Here is an 18860-nt window from a genome sequence, read left to right as displayed (position 1 = left end):
AGCACCTACATTTAAAAGCAATTCCCTTCAGCTCTTTTTCAGCCAAAAGAAACAGGTTAGTACCTAAAAACTGATCTCTTTCTAGATGTCCCTGTAGTTAGTGAAGGTGAACATTGGCTCAGGTGTTTGTGAATCAACGTTTGAGGGAAGCAATCCTTCATTGATCCATATCTCAGCTATCAGGTGGATATACAGCCTTCCCCGCCTAACTCCAATGGCTGCTGTGGCAGACTACATTCACAGTGCATCCCTGCTGCAGAGACAGGCACAGGAAAAAGGCTGAAAATGGGACTCCTCCCCATGTGTCTCATATTGGCTTCTCTGCCTCGTCTAGGTTTCTGGCTGACCCCTGCAGAGGTGGGGCAGGCAGTGTCCTGTGTGCCTGCTCCCCCAGCTCTAGCACCACCCACTTAGTCCAGCTCCAAGTTCAAGTACCTTCAGCTCTGTTCATGCAAAAGGTATATTTCTTCAATTTTGTATTAAAATATTAAAATTAACCCTACTCCATCAATCAATCAAACAAACAAAATCAAAATGATAATAACACAAAACCCTCTCTAGTTTTTAAATTGCCCTGAGCTCTTTTAATGGTTTAAGCGAGCAGGGAAATAAGGGGTGGCAGAAATTGCAAACTGAAGCCTCCAAGGTCTGGATATTTTGAGGTAGTCAGGCTGCACTGGGCTTCATGCAACAGCTCAGGTATTCCAGACCAGGAGAGGGTAAAAATGTAACCTGCATCAACCTGATAATAAGCTTAGTTCTACAACTCCCAGGTGTGCACTGGGCATGCAAATAAACTAAAACCTCATAACCTTAGCTTAGGAGCTGAATGGAAACAGTGCAGAAAGAGCAGCATTAAAGCATGAAGAAATTCTCATTTGGGGGCGAGGCAAGATCAATAAAAACCCAACAAAAACCAGTAAACACACTCCTCATCCACCCTAGTCCTTTCCTCTTTGGGGTAAATGAGAATTTTGGACACCACAGCCAGGCCCTGGAGCTTCACAAGCCTTGTACTGCAGAAATGCACATGCTTAACATCACAGATCATTGACAGTACTGATTAGCAGCTGGGGGACACTTCCCTGTCTGTTAAGAATTGCACTGTTTGCCATTAATCAGTGACGTGCCCTTTTGAACACACTCCGTTCGTGTCTGCACAAGACATAGGACAGACCACTTGTCCTGGGAAGAATTAGATATGCAGATAGGCCAAGCTGGAGATTTACCTGTCTAAAGGGAAAGCTGGTGAAAGAAAAAAAAAAAAACCAACAAAAAAACCCCCAAAAAACCCAAAAAACCAACCCAACAAAAAACAAACAAGCAAGAAGCATATTTTGGACTGTGATTTAACAGTGCAAATGGAGCGTGGCTCCCCCACAGTTGCTCTCATTGGTTGTAATTCAGTTATTCCTGCAGTGTGGAGTCTGCTCAAATTCTCAGGTGCAGCTGATACAACTTCTAGCTTCAGTTTTGCATACAGGCAGCAGATTGGTATTGAATATCTTCTTTTGGCTTTCTTAGGGCACCCTTAGCTACATTTTTCTTTATTTTTGGTCCATTACTATTTAAAAGGAAATGACACAGGCTCACTTTTTCATCACACGCATTGGAAGGAATGAGGGACTTTTTCACAAGCTTTGAACCTTGCTGTTTTCCACATATATAAACTTAGGAGGCCTGTATTCAGTTGACCATGACTGAAAGGAAATTTCAGCAGCCTCCCATAGAGCCAGAAGAGCCAAAATGCAGCCAACAGAGCCTCTTTTTCCAATAACCTTCAGGATCTGGGGGAAGACAGGCAGCACACTTGAGGCAAGTCATATGCAGTGCCAAAGTCTGTAAAAATTTTGTGGGTAGCCCTTGCTAAGAGAGGAGAAGAGCCAGCCATTATGGCTGTCATGACCAGCTAAGCTTCTTCACCCCATTTCTGAGGAGGGATTGCCCCGTGGTTTTAATGGGCGGAGCTCCCACATACTGCCATGGGTGGTGGGAGTTTGCTTTCTTTTGTTGCGTTGTTTCTTTGTCCTCTTCATCTTCAAATGTTTAAATGAATACTTTCTCTTTGCCTGTATGGTACTGGAGTTTTAATGTGTTGGACAAGGGGAATTGAGTCTTCCTTCCCAAACAGCAGGGGGTGGTGCTGGGTTACACAGAGCGCTCGGGAAACTGCTGACAGATGTTGCTTCCTTGTTGAATAACAGGCGGAAAATGGATGCTAAGCAAACTTTTCTCCATTTCTTTCCCTCCTTATTGAGGGTCACAATGTTTAGCCCTTTTAGCCTAACAAAGTCTGTCAAAAAATAAACCCTTCTAAAATAAATACTTGCAAGCTTAGGATAGATATAGCTCACAGAACGTTATTAACCCTCTAAAAGTTTTGCTGTGTGTCACGTATTTCTGAAAACTGGTGAAGTGCTTTTGTGTTTCTTAACTTCTGGAGTAATTTGATTACATTTTTCATTAATTTTCCAGACTCGGGTGTGTATTTGCTTGTTTTTTTTCTTTATTTTTTCTCTCCTTTTTTTTTTTTTTTTTTTTTTTTGGTATTTGTTTAAATACAGTTCAATTCCAGTTTTCCCCTTGGTAATTACAAATGCTGTGCAGCATTGCTTATTCTTCAGTGGCTGTTGCATGTCATTTGCAATAGTGATCCCCTCATAGGAAACATGTGACTAATTATTGTGGCAATAAATCAAACTCTAAATGAGTTTTCATTTTATTGTTCTGTTTCTTTTGACCGAGGGGTGCCACTAACTTTCTCACCTGTACCATTATCTGAAATTAGCTGTGTAACATGAAGGTTGTGAATAGTTTACATTGTATCATTTTGAAGCTAAGCCTGGAGTAGCACAGGAGCCCAAACATCAATCAGAGCCTGCAGGTTAACAGCTTCACTTTTGTCCCACCCCCAAAGTGTGCAGACTTTGCTCCAATTTTTTTTAATTATTATTTTTTATAACCTATTTGAATAAGATTTTAATTTTTTTTTCTGTCCTGGAGCAATAGTTAACAAAATATTGCTGTGGCTAAAATAGCTGTCCCAGATAGAAAATGATCATGCTTTAGTAGCCTATTAAATATATATGTGACTTTATTTAGATCTTTTGTATTTCCAGGAATTCCCTATCGCCTGGGCAAAAGATAGTGAGGGAAATATGTGTATGGCATTACCTGACATAAACCCCTTGATGGTAAAAAAGCATAGACAGGGAAACATCTCTGCAGTGATGCATTCATCTTCAGCTATGCATATCCAGCATGGCAAAGGATTGAGGCAAAAAGGAAAACCAGACCCCATTCTGTGAGATTTTGACAGACTCTTCCTCCGTGTTGGACTGAAAATTCCTTCTGCTATGTCTCTGTTCAGAATATGACTGCAAGTACAATAATCTAATATTTTATATAGTTTTGGCTTACCTGTATAGAATAGTGTAATGCACAAAGTAATCAGAAAAAGTGGCTTTGTTAATAGCATAAGCTAACCCCAAATTTCCCTGGGCTCAGTCATTCAAACAATTTCATTATTGCTTTGCCAGGAGGTTAACAAAAAAGTTTGCAGAGGCTCCTGCATAGTAGAGGCATGTTTGCAATTGCTATGGGCAGGAAGGATGATCTTGTGACTCAGGCCCTGGAGTGTCCCAGATGTGCCACAGATTTCTCACACAGACTACTTAATCTTCCGAGGCCATATGTTCAGCTGGTATAAATCAGCAGAGCTCCAATAAAGCTAGCTTAGCTTTCCGGATTTTCTGCAGCTGAGGTTTCTTACCCTTTGCCGATCGGCTGTCTCTGCAGAGCAGAGATATTAACACTTCCCTGCCTCGTACTCTGCAAAAGGATCAGCTTGTTAAAATTCTTGTGCCTCACATGTAACAGAGTTTGTGAAGCTGTAGAAATGTCCTGGCAGACAAAGAAGCTTGGCATCCCAAGGAGGTCTTAAAAAGATTTTTTGCAGAAATAATACTCTTTTCTAACAGAGGCTTGTTGAGTAGGACTTTGTGTACAAAGAAAATTATCACCAAACCTTCTGAATTTGTCAATTGCTCATCATCCAAAGGTGAATGCAGCTGTAATTTGGGGTCCTGCCTAAAGTGTTGCTGAGTGTGGACCACAGCAGGAAGAGCAACTCATCCTGAGCTGAAACAGGAGAATTGTAGCAAAAAGCAGCCCTTCTGCAAGGCTGCTTTGGCTCCTCACTTCATCCATTTGGTTTGGGTTGGGCTCCTCCAGTATTTTATGCTGGCAAAGCTCTTTTTAATAATAAGTAAAACAAAGGAAACTTGACGTCTCTTTGCAGCAGTTACTGAGCAATTAAGGGCTCAGTTCTTCAAAGAATTGTAAACCTGTGGGTGGTCTCATTGATTTTGGAGCTACTTGTGTGTTTAAAATTGGGCATGCGCTTGTGCACCTTGTGCAGCTGAGCCCTCCTAGAGCTGCTGCTGATATTTCCATTTTAGAGTCACTTTACAGTCTCTAAAATTATTACTGGAACTGCCTCCTCCTCTGGGCATTGCACACACTGGCAGTTTGCCTCTGTCTTCTGACTGATTTAATGCCACAACATAAGCGTAGAATTGTGGCAATGTTTCCATTAAATCCACACTGCACAGCACATTTCTCAGTGTTTAAATACTGCATCTTTTCCAAATTATGAAAAGAAATACCGAGATCGACTTCCTTTAAAAAATGCTTATTTCACACCAAGCAGGACAAAGGCATGAAAATACGTATGCATTAAGTAAAACAAATGATCTGACAAACCTTCCCTCAAAAATGTTAAATGTAGCTAAACAGAATTCTTATGTGGTAAGTGTATTACAGGGCTTTAAATCAGAGCACATGGAACAGGCTGAGTTGCAAGCAAAGAGAAAACTCTGGTTACATATGTTCAGCTGGTAATGTGTGCTTTTATGCTTTCCAGTGACCTGCTGGGGTTCTAAGGAAATATTTACAAGATGCAAATAAAATCTAAACGGCATCATGTTTCCATGAAGAAAAATGAGTGAACAGCATCCATGCAGCTCATACAGTTTTACATATTGCACCAATGTTGCCTTATGATCCTCAAGGACCTTTCTTTTCAGAGAAAGCCAATTACCTGAAACGTACCACTTCTTTCTTTTTTTTTTTTTCAAAATAGACATTCTGATAAAGATTATCTTCCCTTGCAATACATGCCTTCAGATTTTATCTCTTTATCATCTAAACAGACCCTGGGTTCTGAGATGGCTTTGCATGTCCACAGGTGTTTCTTATCAGTTCCACATTTTCTTCTGACAAGATGAAAAAAAATTCATATGTCCTTGCTTAGTAGCTGTTGCCTGACCCAATGCTAAAGCTTTTCTGAATGCAGAAATGTGTTGCGTGGCTGCTGTAATATCTCTATACCCCAAGGGCCTGCTGCTGCTTTCTTTTTTACAGCATGGAGGAGTCACATGCTTGGCAGTCAGCACAGAGGAAAATTCGATTCAGAGTCAGAGAGGAAAAAGGTGACCTATTTAAAAACAGTGAAAAACCCCACAATTATTAGTCATTGTACCTCATTATCTGGCCAGTCCAGTTATTTGTTTCCCACATTTTGGGGTGCAGAGTATTACTGCTCCTACTGCTGTTTCTCCTATGTGGAAGTACACATTGCATGAAGGCAACAAAGCAGGTCTCACAGCAGCCATGTTGGTGCTTTTCTTGATTTAAGCTAAGCTTTTTTCCCTGCATCAGTGCCTATCCTTCACCTTTGGCACCACAAATATGCTCCTTCCATCCCATCCCCACTACTAGAAAAGAAAAAGTTCAGTCCATGCTAGTGAATGAATATATTCTGGGTTCTGACACAGCCACTGCAACAAAGCACTCAAGAACCACCAGTATGGTGGTTTGATTCATCCTGTTTTATCTTTTTAAATGTAGAAATGCAAAAACACACACTGGGAAAATGCAGGCCTTCAGATTATGTATACAGTGCACTCATGGTAATAAATCAAATTCTAAATGAGTTTTCTGTCTTACATGAGCATTTCTGTCTTACATGAGCTGTCATGAAAGCATGATTTTACAGAAAATAGGCATTTACGAAGCACCTGAAATTCCTTTTGACATTTTGAATCTTTGATATGTACTTCAGGTGACTATTAAAATACTTGTCATTTATGAACCCAGACAGCAAAAAATTGCTTTGCAATATTTTGGAATAATAGGTATAATTAGATAGGAAGCTTTTCAGGGCAAACACTGTTTTACTGCTAAATATAATTACCCAGGAGGCTTCAGTTGCTTTACCTATTGAAATAAATCATCAATTTGTAATCAAAGGCAGAGAAGAATTGCATGCTGCAATTCTGCTGTGCTGGCAGTGTCCAGGGAGTTGTGCACTGCTGGGGGAGTGCTGGCATTAGCCAGACCACCACTGGCCCCCTGTGCATTACCACTGGGACACCCCAGGGATCCCCACCCAGCCTTCCCACCCAGACACACGGCTGCTGGTGAAGCCTGCGCAGCACAGCCCTCTGGAGGCTGCAGTGCCTCTGGGACTCATATCACTTTGTATCACAGTGTTGAAGGGACTCCTGGAGCAAACCACAGAGCTTTTCAGAGCTATTAATCCACTTCTGGAGGGTTTGGAGGGTTTTTTTAATCAGAAAAAAAAAAAAGTTTTTTTTTCATTAATGTTTTTGAAACAAAAATTCTTGCAGTGATAACAGCAAGGGGAACAATGAGGGAAGCAGCAGGTCAGTGTTCAGCTGAGTCGTGGGGATTGTCAGGCTTCAACACAACTAACAAGCTTTATGAGCACAGCTGGTTTCTCTACCTCTGCACTGCCAGTCTTGCAAACAAACCCATGTAGCTGTCCAAAAGGATGGGCTCACATGAACAAGCCACAGCGCTTAGAACACAAGAAGCACATTGTTTCTATCACTTGTACTTTTCTTTTTGTCCACATATTAGTGCAATGGTCTCTTAATATGTTCTGAAAAACAGAAAAACTTTTCCCCAGTGAAAATGACTGTTGACAGAACATGCTCATGCTCGTGACCTCAACGGCTTGGTTTTGGTCTCCATTTCATGCTGGTACCACTTTAAAGGTAGGGTAAGAGTGGTGCATCCCAGAACTAACCTCCTGGGGGTTCTGTTTTTGTCTCAGCCTCTTGGGACCAGTGAAGGAATAGTCCTGCAGACCTGGACCAAAATCTTTTCACACAGTGTGATGATTGCCCAAGCTTGAGCTGTTCCAGCAAAGGGTGATGACATACAATGCCACACCTCGGGCTCCCTGGCAGCATCCTGGGATGCTCAGCTCTAGGAAACCCAGCTCTACCACAGCTTTGCTTCTCCAGGGGGGCATGAAATACTCTGAGTACAGCTGACCCTGTGGCCTCTTTTTCATTCATAGCATTACCAGGTGCGAACAGGAAGCTCGGATAGAGTTACTGGCCTAATCTTTGTACAAGCGTGTTATGCAGGACCTCCTGTGTGTGCTGTCAGTCAGAGAGGAGGGAGAAGTGAGATGTTATAATACCACTGATGTGATCCCGCAGTTTTCACACCAGTGGGGATCCAGAGAATGGGCTGCAGGTTTGCCTGTGTGGAAACTGAGCAGAGGCAGGTTCAGATTTAGGACAGGCAGGGGAGGAAGGGCAGTGAAACACCCTATTTTATGATTACAGTTTAGAGCCTGGTGGCAACCTGCTTCTCCCCTGCGTGAAATACATGAGGAAAACTTACATTTCATCCTGCCCCTTAAACTGCAACTCTTCCTTCAAATGTGTTTTGTTTGCTGGTTTCCCTTACAAAAAGCCTTATTTTCCAGAGCTTGTTTTTACATCTGTGGAAGCCAGGCACAGGCGTTCACTCACAGACTTTGGGAGAGGCTTGCTGCTGAATAGCCTGTGCTTAGAGCTCACACTCCGACAGCCCAGATAAATAAGGGAAAGGTTTCGCCGTGTGAGTGGAGCTGTGAAACCCGCCAGCTCAGCCGTATCCATCCCCTCAGCGAGTGAGGAGGCGCCTGTGCAGCCCTGCTCCCTGCCGCGCCCTGTGGTGGAGCCAGGGGAGCCAGGCGGACCCAGGGGCCGAGCGCTCCGCTCCGCTCCGCTGTGCTGCGCTGCGCTGGCCGCCGCTGCTGCTGGGGACAGCCGGGAGCCGCGCTGCGAGCGCTCCGCCGGCTGACGTGGCTCTCAAAATGGAGAGTCCTGTTTACTTTTGGCTGTGACGGGGCTTTCATGTTTCTAATGAGACAAATTTCTCCCTCTGCCTCGCTTTAACTTGCTTGATAAGTTTGCATGGGCATGTTTTTCATCCTAAAAATAAACAGTTACAGAAAGCTAAACAAACAGAAGGGAGAGAAAGAACTCCTTCCTGTTCTCACAGCTAATCTCTGCAAAATTTAAACATGCTTATCAGCCAGCTGTGCTCCATTATTATCTTTCGCTTCCATCTTTTGTCCCAGTCTGCAGCGGATGCTGGCCGTCTGGTTTGTGTCATCCAGCAGTTTGCCCTGACTGATTCCGATAAAGGAGCCATGAGCTTCTTGGGAGAGTGGGGAATGCGGGGGGTGAGGGAGGGAGGAGGAGAGTTTTCAATGGAGAAATGGAACCCTGAACAAGTCACTGAATGCTCTGTGTTTCTGCCACTCTGGCTGGTGGTGTTCCTTGGCAATCGACACTGGGATAGAGGAAGGGAAAATGGGATCCTAGGCAGGGGTGAGTGGGGAAAATGGCTCTTGTCCACACTTCTAGCAGTCTTCAGGAAGGGACTGGGAGACAGTCACGCTGAGGCTGGAAGGTGACTGTGTGCCGAGTATTCTTGCCTGCTGCAAAAAGCAGAATAAAGCAACTCTTTAAGTGGTCTAATGTACGGCACGGTCCTGTCAGGAGTGTAAGGAGGTGCAATGGTGTGCTGCAGGAGCTTTTGCCCTGCTCTGTCACTGCTCTTGCCCCACACACATCTGCACTGGGGCTTCTATACCATGTTGCCTGCAAGAGAAAGTAGTCTCAGGCATAAGCAGAACCTTGATTTTCAGAGATCAAAATGAAAGCTGATAAAATGTCATAAAAGCGTTGTGTGATCAGCTGCAGTTCCTGACCACTCAGGACTAAGGCTTGGATGCAGGGTGGTGTAGGCGAAGTCTGTTTTGGAGGACACACAGCCTGTTTAGTCTGACCTGCTCAGACTGGAATTTAAGGGGAGAGGGTGGGATGACAGGGGGAGCCCACCCCTTTCTGTAAACATGCCAGTGCTTTTCAGTTTCAGTGTGCGAGAGAGCAGCTGGAGGGGGCCCCTGGCCCAGCCACAGGAAGGACAGCTCCAGCCACGAAGGGGCGATGTTGGGGCTCACAACCACACTGGCAGCACTGGCAGCAAATTTGGGGGGCTCCGGAGGGAAAACAGACAGACCAGCTCTGAATTTTTTGAGCTGCAGGAAAGTTCACAGGCGCGCTGAAGGTTTCATGTGCACTTTGTTTCATGTGAACTTTGTTTCATGTGAACATGTTCACACACAATGTTCACCCAGCATTTTAGCAAATTCAGGCCGGTTTGTGGCTTTGAATGGAAAAAAATGCACTCCGGTTTGCAGCTGCAGAAGTGTCTGAAGACGGAATAGGGAGGGGGTCCTTTGTTGTGTTTTTCGTTTTGGAGTTTTTTTCACCTAGATTACTCCCCTTGCATTTCAAGGTTAAATAAAAACAGATCTTGAAAGGAGACATAGAGGAGGACGGGAGAACATGGATGCTGATCAAAAGAGGAGGAAATGCTTGCTTAAAACCTAAGGCTGCACAGCTATGGTGTCCCAAGGAATGCCAGTGTTTCCCAGCCTGCTGTAGCATCTATTTCAGTGGACAAGTGGGGGTCAGGCAGCCGGGGGGGGCTGGTGACCAGGAGCAGCCTGTCCCCAGCGCAGAGGCTGCTGCACCATGGGCACTGGGAGAAGTCACCACGTGCTGGTTCTGAGGGTCTCTGGGCAGGAAGCTGTGCCAGCCCTCCCCATTGCCACATCCCCAGCGCTCTGCTCAGCTGCTTGGTGTCCAGGCTAGCAGTCCAGGAGTCAGGTCAAAAATTAAAAGTATTGGTACACACCTACTCTTGCAGTTAGGGTCTCAAGGCAGGCTCAGAAAGCTTTTAACTGGATCCAACGTGTGGTTTTTTCCCCTGCTGTGGCTTTGCAGATGGCTTCTTCAGAGGTACAGCTGTCCAGTTTTACCAGCGCTGTAACTTCTCATATAAACATTCTTCCATGTATTTTATAGTAGGCTTTGTAGTCACCACATGCCACAGAAACATTGTTGACCACTTGCAACTTTCAAACAAGCTAGACTGTATTCATCATCCTTTTCTGGAAAGGCCAACAGAATGAAAAGGTCACACAAAGCCTTAAAAAATGCACTGTTTTGAAGCATGCCTTACCACTGCTTTGGATAGAAAGGGATTGTTAATATACCATGTAGCAGAGACTGGAAAGAATTGTGCATGGAATGACAGAGGAAGGCTCCTGATAATTACTGCCTACGTTTATAACTTCATGAGATAAATATGATGCTTTTTTTATACACTCCTTCTGAGAAATGTTCCATACATTCAGCTTTGGAGAGCTTGTAAACTACCACTTTAGTCATTAGTTTGCATCTGAAATTAAAAAGAAAACAAAACAAACCAGCAACAAATCCTCCAGAACATATCAAACCCCTATTTCGCTCATCTGCCAGAGGAGTTGAAATACAAGTTTGTCCTCTCATGCTGCATGAGGAAGTCTGTTCTCTTGTAACAGCTGTTAGCAGAATCTGAAGGGCGGTCATGTTTATCTTAATGAAAATTTTTGGCAGAGCTTGCTCCGAAAGTTTGGGTTCAAATATTCCTATATCTCCAAATGACTGTCAGTTAGGGAGAAGGACTGGCTGTGTGAAAGTGAGTGATTGTGATGAGAAACTGGTGAACCCATCTCAGAGACCACTGTGAGGTGAAACTCTGGGTAGCTGGGAAGTTAAGTGAAATTAGAAACCCAAAGACAAAAGAACCAGACCTAGAAATAGCTGATGAGAAGGAGAACTTTTTGAAAGGTGTGCTGTGTGGCACAGGAAGGTAAAATCTGGTCACCTGATGAATGTTGGGAAAGTCCAAAGATTAGAACATGTGGGGATAGCATTGCTGTGTTATGTTGTAGGTGCTCCATATCCATGGAGTCATGTGGTCCATCTCTCTCTGATTCAATGTCCTCTGAAACAGTCAGAGAAAATACACCCTCATACCGCTTTTGGCCATGATCTTAGTATAAGGAGGTTTGAAAAGTCATCCCTTACTGCTGCCTATGCAAAAACGCTGTTTGCTTGTGGTAGTTAAAGTGTGAGCCTGCCTGCATTTCTTGCCCTCTAAGCTCAGCATCACTAACTTGCACTTTCTCAGGAAAGGGAAGTTAAGTAGAAGCTCTTTGCTTATGCCTCCCTGGATAGAAGTCTCAAGAAAGGGAAATTCAAGAAAGGGAAATTGAGGAGATGCTATTTGCTTATGCCTCCCTGGATAGCAGTCTTATCTTTATCTGTAAAAGGCATAAGATAAAAAGAAGGAAAGACCAGATAGAGAATGAGAAGAACAAATATTGCTGGGGTTGCTGAGTAGCCTGGTGGGGAGGCATGCTGAGACAGACTGAGAGGAGTCTAGAGAAGGAAAGGGTGTTGTAAGGGAAATCTGCCATTACCAAGAAGCCTTTTTTTTTTTTTTTTTTTTGTCACAGTCAAGTAGTGAACAAATACAGCCAGACCTGCAGATGAACATTTCTTAAGGGTGTGCTGGCCATCAGGAGATGTTTCCTGCTTCCTTGGCTGCCTGCAGGATTAGAGGAGGATGTTTCCTGAGGAACAGCCCCAGACATTCCTGTGGGGGAACTGAAACGCAGAGAGTTCTCCCTGCAGCACTCAACATTTCTGCTTGCCCATATCAACCCGGAATCTTCACCAAATGGAAAGGGCTTTCTGACAGGTGGCACATTAGTCTGCCGGCAAAACCAAACTTCCATAGCTCTTCGCTGTTCATGGGACTCCAACCTTCAAAGGCCAGACAATTAAATGCTTTCCTGCATTTGACAATCTAGCAAAAAAGTATGATTATGTGTGTGTGTATATATATATATACATATATATATACACACACACACACATATATATATAATTATATATAAGATGTCTGAACTCCAGAAATATTTAGGACATTAGTGTGTGTCAGACTCTGTGCAGAAGAGATGATGGGAAGTAAAGGAACAACTTTTTTTTTTTTTAGTTTACTCTTTGGAGTATGACATTTTTAGTGCTTAAATACAGCTTTTCCAGAATACTGAAGGCATTATATCCATTTAAATGGTTGCTGTTCTCCCCTACCCCACCAATACTGAGCAGTCATGAGCTGTACCACCCAGTGAGTGGATGCTCCTTTCTTCCCAGTGGTTTCTCAGGAATTTTTTCACAGCTTGAATAAAAGTTGGAGAGTGCTAAACTTCCTTGCAAAAACCCTCTTTATGATAGACAACTTTATACCTTTCATAGTTCAATATCTGTCTACAAACTGAAAAAATAATTCTAGGGACAGAAATGTAGGATGACGGGAATGTTTTTACCATAGTCATCTCTTGGGGTCAGTGCAGCCCAGTCCAATGGACTTGTCAAGTATTTCAAGACTAAACAACATTTGAGCTATCGTAGTAACCAACTAGTACCTAATCCAGTGTTACAGTTGAAAGAGGGCTGGACTGTTATTTTTAATGTCATAAAGCCTTCCTGCAGTGTCTCCCTGTAATGCCATCCACCTCTGGCAGCTTTTAAAAGAGCAATCAAATAGCTTGCTTAGAGCTTTTCTCTCTGTGTCTCACTGATGGGAACCTTCCAGTTGCTTCAAGAAACATTTTTTTCCACCACAGAACATAGAATAACATCTACAATACCTCAAGAGAAAAGAAAAATATGTCTGCCTTCCCCAGTGGCAGTTGTTTATTGTATTCAGAACAGTCTGAAATCTCTTGAGGAAATGAAATGCAACCCAAGTGGCTTGTTGCCATTTGTTTAGACATTTCTGAACGCCTAAACCTTTCTGTCCAGCATACCAGTTTTCCCTAGCTGTTCTTTTTTTGCTGGAATTTCATCACAGAGCAGACAGAAAGTGGAAATGACAGCATCCTCTGAGGTGCCTGGCAAACCTCATGTCCCAGGAGGACTGAGAGCAGTCCTGAACACAGTTCTTGGAGGACCCAGACCAAATAGCTGTCCCTGACCCCTAGGTTACATTATGCTTCACAGAATTACAGAATGGGTCTGGTTAGAAGGGAGGATGGTGGGTCATCTGATCCAACCTCCCTGTGCCTCAGAGCTGGAGCTCTTCATGTCAGGAAAGCAAGAGGGAAGTGAGGTGTGGTGGACAATAGGACCTTGTCCCAACATGCAGTCGGGGCATTGTCTAGACATCTATTTAGACCATGACTTTGGAAAGTGCTCACTGGATCTGCCAGCGTGGGCTAACCACTGCATGTCTGGGAAGAACTGTGCATGTTTTTAAGAATGAGCTGGATTTTTCTTATTTAGACATGTCTCGTATAGGGGAGGCAGCAGAATAGCCCAGCGTGGCCTAATTGCTTACATCTGGATCCCTGCTGAAGACGTACAGTGGTGAGTGCCTGCAGTTTCAGTGGAAGAGGCGTGATTTATCGAGCTGTTCTTGGAAGCAGCAGAAGGTTACTAAGTAAAAAGCAGATATACTCCAAGTAGTAACTACAGCCCAGAGCTCCTCTCCACCCTTTTGTTCCATGCACATTAGCACACGTACTCACACGCATAACTGGAGTGCCAGAGGAGCTTTGCTTTCAGAGCTTTTCTGTTAAAATAGAAGGAACAAAGGAAGCCCCTGTATAAAGGCTATGATGGCCACAGATACTGTTTACCCCACAGAGCCATGCAATTCTGATTCTTGACATTTTGATGGAATGGCAGTAAACCACATCATGGTTACTGTTTCTACTACAGTAATAATTGTGGTGATTACCTCTAGCACATTATTTTCTACCAGGCTGGCTCTGTGAAACCAGCCACAGAGGGAGGGAGGCACAGGCTTTCCTCCCATGTTAGTTTCACAGTGCTGCAAGGCCATGCACAGCCCTTATGCCCAGAGCAGCTGCCTCGTACAAATAGAGAAACTTTTCAAATGAAGGGGAACGTCTCATTTTGTGCAACCTGTGCATAAAATTCTGCAAGTTTTATTTTTTTTGTCTGGAGGGCTGAGGGGGCTGGACATCTCAGGAATACCTGGTTTGTTTATGAATATATGTGTTAATGACTGTAACTTGAATGTGTGCTAACTTTGAAGATTTTCTTTGGAAAGAGATGATTCCCCACCAGAATCTCCATGTATGAATGGATATTCCTCCCTTTCTCTCTCCCCATGCCCCTGTAATATAATCTTTTCATGGAGATTAATCCAGTAAATGTGTTTAGGTACATACCAGCACCATTCCTAGGTTAAATCTTAAAATATTGGTTACACTTTGAGAACACTGGTTGTCATTGTCTATTTTAAAGTTAAGGAAAGAAAACAAATTACAAAACTGAGAAGGAAGACAGCAATTAAACAAAAAACATATTGTAATTCTGGAAATGGTTTTGAGATTAATTTATGAAGTTTTTTTTCCCTTCTCTGGTGTTTGCCTCAGTAATCAATAAATTCCATATAGCACCCATCCACACTGTCATGCCCTCATTCTGAAATCCAATTTGTTTAACAATCATAAACTACTAAATCCCTCCCTGCCTTCTCCCATCTTGTCTTTCTCCACCCATAATTTTCTCTGCTCACACATCTCTATGCTAGTGATTGACCAGCTGCCAGATTTATCTTCTGCCAGGTTAATATTCTTCCTCTAAGAACCTGGGGGGGAAGTTTTGCATAGAAATTCTGCATAAGACCATAATTACATCAACTGTGCATCTGGCTAGGTTGCTTCTCTATGTTTCCTGCAGAAAAATCCTTCCAAAAACCTTTCATCTCTACCACACACAAAACCAGGCTTTTATTTCATTTCATTTTATTTGGAATTATTTCAATATAGAAATCAACACACCATCTGAATGTTTGGGTTTTTAAATAACTGATCTTATTGATTTCTGAGTTTGTTTAACTTCTTATTTGCCAGTAGCCTCTATCTGGACTGTATAATAAGCAGATACTTACTTTATTGTCAGTTCTTGTACTGAAATAGAAAGCCATTGACTTGGGTTGCTGTGTAGGGGACTCTTCCTCTGCATAGAATTTATATAATTTTTTAAAAAATAAAAAATGACAGTTAAAGACCTTCATCTTTTTAAGTCTTCACAGCTTAATATTTACATGGCACAGCTTTATCTAAGGATGAAAGAAATGGTGTTAGATGCAATTTAAAAGCTCTCTAATCTTCTCTTAGCAGTGCTGCACCCTTGATCTTCTTATGGGGACAGGAAGAGGAGAGAGAGTGCTCACTGCTTGCTTGTGGCTAGACAAGAGAATGTGTGGCTCCTGGGACTGCTCTAACATCTTGCCATGGATCAGGAGAGGGCATCCAGTGCCATGTCAGTGGGGCCTGGTGCATGGCAGGGTGGGTGTAACCCCCCTGGATCTCTCCTGCCATTCCAGGCTCCAAACAGATCTGAATGTTGTGCAGGAGAGCAGTGGTGAAAACCCCACTGAACATTTAATTGCCATTAATTGTCTTTCCTGCTGCTTTTGGTTGAAAGTATGGTCTTCCTGTTGATTTCTACTTTTTGTTTCCTTTTCCCCCTCCATCCTTTCTCCATTTTTTTTTAATTTTATTTTTTGTGTGCATGTGCAAATCTGGCTCCTCTCAAATTTCTTCTACTTCTTCCCTTGCTTCTTGTTGGCACCAGAAAAAAAGTTACAAAAACAGAACATGAATATATGCCATAGAACAATATAAGATGAATGCTCTGAAGGTTCAGGAATGGCTGCAAAGCCTGATTGTTCTTTGGATGTAGCAAGAAACACTTACAGGTGTGGCTGCATGGAGAAGAAACAGTGCCACCAAAGGGCCAACTCAATGACCATAGAAACATAGAATGTTTAAGGGCTGGAATGGACCTCAAAGATCATCCAGTCCCTCCTCCACCTGCCATGGGCAGAGACACCTCTCATTAGATCAGATTGCTCAAGGTCTTATCCAGCCTGGCCTTGAACACTGCCAGGCTGGGGCATCCACAGCTTCAGTGAGCAGCCTATTCTATATCCCAACACCCTCTCAGTAAAGAATTATTTCCAGATATGTAGCCTAATTTCCCCTTTTTCAGTTTGTACCCATTACTCCTTGTCTCATCACCACAGTTCCTGATGAGAGTCCCTCCCAGGCTTCCCTGTAGGCTTCCTTCAGACACTGGAAGGTTGCCATGAGGTCTCCACGCAAGCTTTTCTCCAGGCTGAACAGCCCTGACTTCCTCAGGCTGTCATCACAGGGGAGGTGCTCCAGCCCTCTGATCACTTTTGTGGCCCTCCTCTGGACTTGCTCCAAGAGTTCCATGTCCTTCTTACCTTGTGGGCACCACAACTGCAGGCAGTACTCAAGGTTCCTCTAGCAGATCCAGGTACTGTGGCGGATCCATCCAGTCTTTTTTGGTTTTCCTTTGGACCATCAGTTTTATTCAGTTTAGGCTGAACTAAAACCTCTAAAAGTGACATGTAATTAAAGATACAAATGCTATGGACAGTATTCCAGAAATAGTAGTTTTCAGGGTTTATAGGGTCTCAAGGGTCTTGGATCCTTCCTGGATCCTAGAATGTTAGTCACCCTGTTTTTTGGCAATATGACAGTTTTCCAGCTACAGGCGTTCTTGGCACTCAGATGACAGCTATCATCCAAGCAGAGAAACTCTGCCTGTGACCAGAGCAGTTACTGTATGCAGTGCTCCCAGATGTTGTTTACTTCAAATGTGGCTTCCTTGTGAATGTGTCCCATTTGGCAATAGGTGGAGCAACAGAGGTGATTCCTCGTGACACAAACCTAGTAACAGAAAATAAAGAAGAGTCCACAGCATAAACTGTATACTGAACTCTGGCTGAATGTTGCCCTTTTTTTTAATATTGTATTTTATTTTATTTTTGAAAAGATCTTTTGTTTGTCTGTGGAGAGTTTGCATAGAAAATGAATGCTGTAGTATTGAGTTAGTTCCTGGGACTGGACTTTTGCCTGTCTCCAGTATGAATGGGAGGCACTGAGCAGAGACTGTCAGGCTGGAAACCACCTTGTCCCTTGCCTGACTAAAATTAAAATCAAATTAGGAACTTTGTAAGCTTGTTTCACTTGAGTCACTCTCAGAAAGCATTTTACAGTATCAGGACTGAATGCTACTCTTGTACACCAACAATGAGTATTGATGAGCTAAGTATGATTGGCATCTCTAAAAGAAACCAAATCTTTTGATCAGTGAGCACACTTTTATCTACTGTTAAGTATTGCACAGACTTTAATTGTTCTTGTCCTCCTATGTGAAAAAACTCCAAAAAGCCCTTCTTCCATCCAGTGTTATAAGATTGAAAGCATTTGTTTCTTGGAATGGAATGATTTTTCATTCTTATACTCTTCCAAATATCACATTCCATAAATTTGAGAACACCAAAATTGAATTACTGAATATTTATTCAACAAGCCACAAAAATGCTCAGACCTTTCAACCACTAGTATTGCAATCAGTGTGGCTCCTATCTGAGTGCTGATGGTGAAAATAATGGCTTATTTTAAAAATAAAAAGTAACATTCCAGACACTCCCATCTTGGTTGAAAAAAAAAGAATTGCTTGCTTCAATAAAAGCTTCAGTTAAAAATAAGCCTTGACTTTCTTACCATTAATGGCAATTGAAAAGCTCCTAACCTATCTTGACAGTGGTTGATTTGGTTATTTGGGGTTTTTAAAACTTATTAATGTTATGGTTATTTTTGTTATTATTATTACTGTTTTTATTATTATTAACAACTATAATACTGTTATTATCATTGCACTGGTAAAATCTTCTGGGAAGTGGATTTGTATTGGGAAAAAAAGGAATATGCTTTTTGATTGGATGGCATTTCTAATAAAAGTAATGTGAAACAGGAAACAGAGAAACAGAGAGAGAGAGAGAATGAGAGAGAGAGAGAGAGAGAGAGAGAGAGAGAGAGAGGGAGGGAGGGAGGGAGGGAGGAGAGAGTGGAGAGAGAGATATTTATCCTAAAATTGCCAGTGGTTGTGGGGTGGAGGTCGTTGTAGTATTTGGCAGGTATGTGGTAAAACAGGCTTGCCCAAACAGACAGAGTAAGGTCTTGAACTATGGCTTTATACACCCAATTACACCCAATCCCACCACCCAGACTTGGTCTCTAGTTGTCTAATGCAATTAATGTCTAGTTGCTGATGTAAAATAAATCCATGCCAAAAAGAGTGAAAACTGCTTCAATCCCATATCTACAGCCTAATAAACCAAGCCATAATGTGCACAGGGACTGAACATATCCAAGAGGAGGGCGGGAGTGGTGAGAACCACTCATCTCCTGTGAGGTTTTTATCTGTACTCATTAAAGATACTCTTTTGGTTTCCAAATAGTTCGAGATGGTGCATATATTACTGGTGAGAAGGCTGATGCAAGGTTAAAAAAAAGGCAAACAGTGAGAAACTTTAGGATAAATTATACTTTGAGTCTGTGGGTATAAATTATTAATCTCCAAAGGATAATGTGGAGAGAAAGTACCTAACTTTTGAGTTGGTTCAAGCATAGACAAGATAAAATAGCAAAGTGCTTATGCAAAGCTCTTTATGGTCCTTGATATTTTTTCCAGTGGATAAAGGAGGTAACAATAGTGCTTCCATTGTTCAAGGTG

At 42.7% G+C, this 18860-nt stretch overlaps 1 long non-coding RNA gene across 1 annotated transcript in view; it reads right to left on the bottom strand.

Annotated features, from left to right (window-relative positions):
* The window catches only part of LOC119708343, a 31111-nt gene extending 14451 nt beyond the window's left edge, over nt 1–16660 (bottom strand). The window contains exon 1 of the long non-coding RNA XR_005259057.1: nt 16540–16660. This is a non-coding gene — a long non-coding RNA (uncharacterized LOC119708343). The remainder of the gene's footprint in view (nt 1–16539) is intronic.
* Between the last annotated feature and the right edge of the window lie 2200 nt (nt 16661–18860).

Source organism: Motacilla alba, chromosome 1A (genome assembly GCF_015832195.1).
Source record: "Motacilla alba alba isolate MOTALB_02 chromosome 1A, Motacilla_alba_V1.0_pri, whole genome shotgun sequence".
NCBI classification, from domain to species: domain Eukaryota; kingdom Metazoa; phylum Chordata; class Aves; order Passeriformes; family Motacillidae; genus Motacilla; species Motacilla alba.
Note: the sequence above shows the minus strand (reverse complement) of the source record. Positions and strands in the feature narration are given on the sequence as shown.